Consider the following 6148-nt stretch of genomic DNA (forward strand, 5'->3'; position numbering starts at 1 on the left):
ATTCATTACATATTTTTTATATTAGCTTGGCTTGGTTTACGTATGTTAAAATTTTAAACAATACTAAAACATATAAACAAGTCAAATAAAATAAAATAAACAAGTAAAACAAAAAAAGTTTTAAGTAGACTATATCAAAAAGTAGCCCTCCAGATTGTTTTATACATTGTGGTAGCCCTTGCTTATAAAAAGGTTGGAGACCCCTCATCTAAAGGGACGCCAGATACTTGCATAATTTCATGCGTAATCAGAGTTTACTGTTAAGTGAGTGTCTTCCGTGTATTTTGTGAACGTGAGCGCCTCTTTTATCATAAACGGTTTTGATGCTTGTGCACTAGGAACTTATTTTGACAAAACACGTGATGAACATGGTTCACGTGACACAACAAACACATATTTTAAAAACACAAGGAGCACACATGACACTTATTTTGAATTTGCACTCCTTGGATGAGCAGTCACAAACCGCCACTGGACTAGACTAGAATAGAATAGAATAGAATAGAATAGAATAGAATAGAATAGAATAGAATAGAATAGAATAGACATAGAATAAACATAAACATAGAATAGACATAAACATAGAATAAAATAGAATAGAATAGAATACTTGCTTTATTGGTCAGGTATGCCTGGTCATACAAGGGATTTGTTGGCGATTTTGGGAGTTTCTACAATTTATATTAACACATACGAGCAGTACACAGCAGTACTGAACAAGACACAGACTAACAAACATGATTACAGTAACAAAACCACACATTAAACAGTTGATAGTGAAGACTATACACACATTAAAGGGAAAATTCACCCAAAAATAAACATTCTGTTATCATGTAGCTACTTACTATTGTGTTGTTACAAATCTGTATAAATTTATTTGCTCTGATGAACACGAATGAAGATATTTTGAAAAAACTAAATGTTTGTAATCAGTTTGTGAGCCCCATTCACTACCATAGTATTCTTTTTCCTACTATGGAAGTGAATGATCCTAAAAATATCTTCATTCGTGTTTATCAGAACAAAGACATTTTTACAGGTTTGTAACAACATGACAATGAGAAAATGATGACAGAATTTTTATTTTGGGTGAATTGTCCCTTTAACAATAGGCAAACAATACAAGAGTCCAGACAAAAACATGTTATAATGTAAAATACAAAACAAAGATGACAACACAAATACTGTGCAAATATAACCCAAAATGATCATACAGAACACACAGATCAGGAAAAGTGCCTGTAAGACTTATTTCAGATATAGGCTTATTTTTAGCTCTTTGAGGGAGTAGATAACTCTATCTACAGTATGAAGTACTGAATTGGCACCAAGTGTTCACGCGCATGCAGTCTAATGACCTCTTTTATTGGTCTTACAGTGCCCTCTACTGTCTGTATTGTACTTGGATCTTTCATTTATAACACACGATGCACGCCTGTATATAAAACAGTCTTATATTCCCTTTGGAATAGATAGTAGATGTAATGTCTTAATGTTTGATTTCAGGAAAAAAATGAAAGGGTTTAGATTAGTCTGGCGCATAAACGCATTTAAGTGAATAGGGCAGCTGCGATTTTGTCTGGATAAAAGGCACGAAACGTACAAAGATGTTGTAATAAGTTAAACAGTAATTTTTTTTTACAAGTGAATAATTGCAATAGTGTCTGTCTGCGGAGTGCAAGAGAGGGGCGTGCCGTTAAGCGGCGTAACTTTTAGCAGGGGGCGGAAATTAAAGTTGTCCAAGTCACACAGAATCCCGCGAGATGTCCGACTTCCGCTAAACTGACACGGCACATCCGATAGCTAGTTTAATAGTAAGACGATTGTTTATAGCTCTCTTTTAACTTTAGCGTAATGACAAATAACGTTACTGCCGTAAATGTTTTAAATTGAGGGCAAGGAGGAAGCTTCATAAGATGCTCGGATGGTCTTATATTGTCTCATCCATCGTCATTGTTAACGTGGGTAGACAATATGGCCACATACGGCATATATGGACATATTTACCAACCTAAAATTCTTAAAGTACCGAGGCATACCAATATTTAAATCGTGAACTGTTACACAGTGAGGGTGATTTTGTCTTTTTTTTAAGTAAATGTGCACCTCAGACAGTTTAATATGTATTAAACCAAGATGAAATTCATTTGCAAACTTGCAGACTTAATTCTTTTTAATTTTTAATAGGAATCTACAGAGCTCACGTGGTTTTATAAGAAATGGCTAACAGATAACATCTGGGGATATTGTAAAGGTTTATAAAAATAACTATTCACAACAGGTAACATTGTAAAGGTGTATAAAAATAACCATTCACAACAGGTAACATTGTAAAGGTGTATAAAAATAACTATTCACAACAGGTAACATCTGGTGACATTGTAAAGGTTTATAAAAATAACTTTTCACAACAGGTAACATCTGGTGACATTGTAAAGGTTTATAAAAATAACTATGCACAACATGTAACAACTGGTGACATTGTAAAGGTTTATAAAAATAACCATTCACAACATGTAACATCTGGTGACATTGTAAAGGTTTATAAAAATAACTATCCACAACATGTAACAACTGGTGAGATTGTAAAGGTTTATAAAATAATTATTCACAACAGGTAACATCTGGTGACATTGTAAAGGTTTATAAAAATAACTATCCACAACATGTAACATCTGGTGACATTGTAAAGGTTTATAAAAATATCCTTTCAGCAAGATCACCCTGCAATAAATTATAACACAGCATTATGAGAGGCATCAGGAGCTGATCTCAAGTGTATAGCTGGAAGCTGTTGATGTATGTACAGTATTGGTAAACTGCACATGAATGCATTTTATAATAATAATGCATCAAATGTCAACCCTGTGTAGAGCTGAGAAAGTGGTTGTTTCTCAGCAGCAGTAATGTCCAATGGTGCCAGCTCAACACATTGGTGCAGTTTCCCAGGCAGGGCTTAGTCAGGGGTACCCAAACTCAGTCCTGGAGGGCCGGTGTCCTGCAGAGTTTAGCTCTTGCATCAGAGCACCTGCCAGTAAGTTTCTAGTATGCTTAGTAAGACCTTAATTGGCTGCTTCAGGTGTGTTTGATTAGGGTTAGAGCTAAACTTTGCAGGACACAGTTTGGAAACCCTTTGTTTAGATCAGGGGTGACCAACCCTGTTCCTGGAGATCCACCCTCCTGCATATTCCAGCTCCAACCCAGCTTCAAACACACCTGACTATAATTTTAAGGTTGCCCTGAAATGCTTGATTGGCAGGTTCAGGTGTGTTTGATTGGGGTTGGAGCTGAACTCTGCAGGACAGTAGATCTCAAGACACAGGTTTGGTCACCAATGGTTTAGATCAGGGATGGGCAACTTCGGTCCTGGAGGGCCAATGTCCTGCAGAGTTTAGCTCCAACTTGCCTCAGCACACGTGCGTTAAAGTTTCTAGTATGCCTAGTAAGACCTTAATTGGCTGCTTCAGGAGTGTTTAATTACGGTTGGAGCTAAACTCTGCAGGACACCGGCCCTCCAGGACCGAAGTTGCCCATCCCGGGTTTAGATTAAACCAGGACTGGGCACTTATATTAGGACATTTTAGTTTTTACAAACAAACCTTACAAAACAAGACTGGTGTGCATCTTGAAACAAAACAATGGCAATGATATATGTTGAGATGTGTCAGTACAAGGTGTTTTCTTAATTACAGTAGCTCAAACATGCATTTTAGCCCGGGAACAGTATAAGCCCTGTCTGGAAAACCGCCACATTGTTTTACCATAACAGATATGGGATGTTTAAGGTTGAGTTGTGATTTTGAAGTGTAGACAGATGGATCATCCTACACTCTTAAAACGAATGTGTCAAATTAACACATCTTGTGTCCAGCCAAGGACAACACACCCAGTGTGCCGTCCCCAAATCAACACATCTCTGTGTTATCTTTAGAACAACACACTTTGTGTTGCTCCAACACATCCTGTGTTGTCCCCCCCATTTATATGAACTCTAAATCAGCACGAAATGACACATAATGTGTTAAAATCAACACACAATGTGCCAAACAGTTCAACAAAAAGCAATGTGTTAAAACCAACACACCCTAGATGTGTTAATTTTAACACATTGCTTTGTGCTAAACTATTCAACACATTATGTGTTGTTTTTAACACATTAAGTGTCATTTAAGTTCATAAAAACACAAGACAACACAAGATGTGCCAAAACAACACAGTGTGCCGCTCCAAAAACAACACAGAGATGTGTCAAATCAAGGACAACACACCAGATGTGCTGTCCTCAACCAGACACAAGATGTGCCAATCCAACACATTCATTTCAAGAGTGTATTGTATTTCTGCATCACAGTTAAGGTGCATGTGGATGGTATCACCCTCACAAGTTGTCCACTGCATCACTTCACATCAATGCAGCTGTGAAAATAATAACCATAAACAAACATATTTTACATTTGTACTTAAAATAAGCTTACATTATGAGAATATACAATGGCACCCATACTTAAATAGAATAGGGTTTGAGAGAGATACATTAAAAACGAGACAGTAGTACACACATCCTTTAACTCCAGTGTTATTACGTTTAATAGGTCATTAATTAATTAACTGTCATTTGAAATGTCGACAACTTACAGGAATAACTGTAAGATTCTAATGTACTAATATCTAACGTTACTATCGTAAACAGGAAAATATATAGGTGAGCAATGAAACTCATGCAAGATTTGTTGGATTTTGTTAACTACTCGTTACTGATCATAAGTGTAATCATAGAACGGACTTCACAAATCTAACATTAGGCTAACAACACATAGCTAACGTTAGCGAGCTTACCTGAAACGGTCGACCTTAATTCAGCCCCTGGCGTGACTTCTCAACATGTGTCGTAGCCGAACCATTTCTCGGGAAAAGGATGTTCGTCAGTCGGCTTCCCGTCCATTAAAATTAGTACGAACAAACATGAGGGCGCTTGGATGAGCAACTTTAATAACGCCTTTAGCCGCCGTATCTCTATGCGGGCAGAAGAGAAGACAGAATGACAACATCTCGTCCGGACGTCTCGCGTGGTTCTGTGTAACTTGGACAACTTAAAGTTACGCCCCCTGCTAAAAGTTACGCCCCTTAACGGCACGCCCCTCTCTTGCGGTCCGCAGACAGACCCATCTCAATAATTGTGGACGTTCCTGTTGTTCGTGGAAAGGCTGATAGCATGCAGAGAAACACATTTATCGTAATCGTAAATGCTTCAAAAACCTTTGAATATCCGCACACATCTCTGGAGTGTTGCCAACTGCCACGCATTTGACGTAAGACGCACGCTCACTCTCGCACTCTTTAAATCTTACGCCAAATAAAATCAACGTAAAGCAAACATATACGGACATCATAGATGGCTTTTTTCTGTCAGACAGGGATAGAGTTTTTGAATGAACAATCCTCACCTTCTCAGTTTTTAGTAGCTTTGTGCATAAATAATTAACAGTTTTCCTGAAAAAAGAAAGTCACATCTGTGATGGCATACAATTCCGTTCCGCGTTTTAGCTACAGCATTGACTTAGGCCTCATTTACACTGCAAATCTTGATGCACAATTCTGATTTGATGCCTATATCCGATTTTTTTTACTGTGCGTTTACACGTTCTTTCAATTGTGACCCATATCCGATTCATGCGTTTACACTTGACATACATCTGAAGCATTGCGCATGTGTAATAGTGTTTTTGCGCCACACATCAAGATGGATAAATAAAACACAATAAAAATTCTTCTGTGTATTTTTTAATGATTTGCTTAAAGCCGCACCACATTTAAAACCCTGCGTTCTTGATTTCTTAATTATATGTAATGTATGAGATTTTTAATGTGTGAATTAAACGCAATTCCAAAACATTTCCCTGCAATCTTTCAAACACTTTAAGTTCAGTAAAATGTTCTATGATTGGTTGTTAATAATCTGTTCAATGATTGGTTAAAGCCTACACAGCTACCGCTCACAAAAAGATAAAGGGCGTATTTCAATAGAAAATGGTCATCCCTATATGCCCTATTCCCTTCGAAGCTCAGAACACTTGATGTATAAACTTATTATTATTCTTAACGAAAAACTCAAAGCCAATAAAACAGTACAATGACAAATTATTAA

At 37.1% G+C, this 6148-nt stretch overlaps 1 long non-coding RNA gene across 1 annotated transcript; it reads right to left on the reverse strand.

Annotated features, from left to right (window-relative positions):
* Positions 1 to 2423: 2423 nt before the first annotated feature.
* Positions 2424 to 5174, reverse strand: LOC129415037 (uncharacterized). Its single transcript, XR_012369594.1, has 2 exons — positions 4840 to 5174; positions 2424 to 4419 (listed from the first exon to the last, which is right to left on the reverse strand). It is a non-coding gene; the product is annotated as an uncharacterized lncRNA (long non-coding RNA).
* Between the last annotated feature and the right edge of the window lie 974 nt (positions 5175 to 6148).

The sequence above is a fragment of the Misgurnus anguillicaudatus genome, chromosome 5 (assembly GCF_027580225.2).
Source record: "Misgurnus anguillicaudatus chromosome 5, ASM2758022v2, whole genome shotgun sequence".
NCBI classification, from domain to species: Eukaryota; Metazoa; Chordata; class Actinopteri; order Cypriniformes; family Cobitidae; genus Misgurnus; species Misgurnus anguillicaudatus.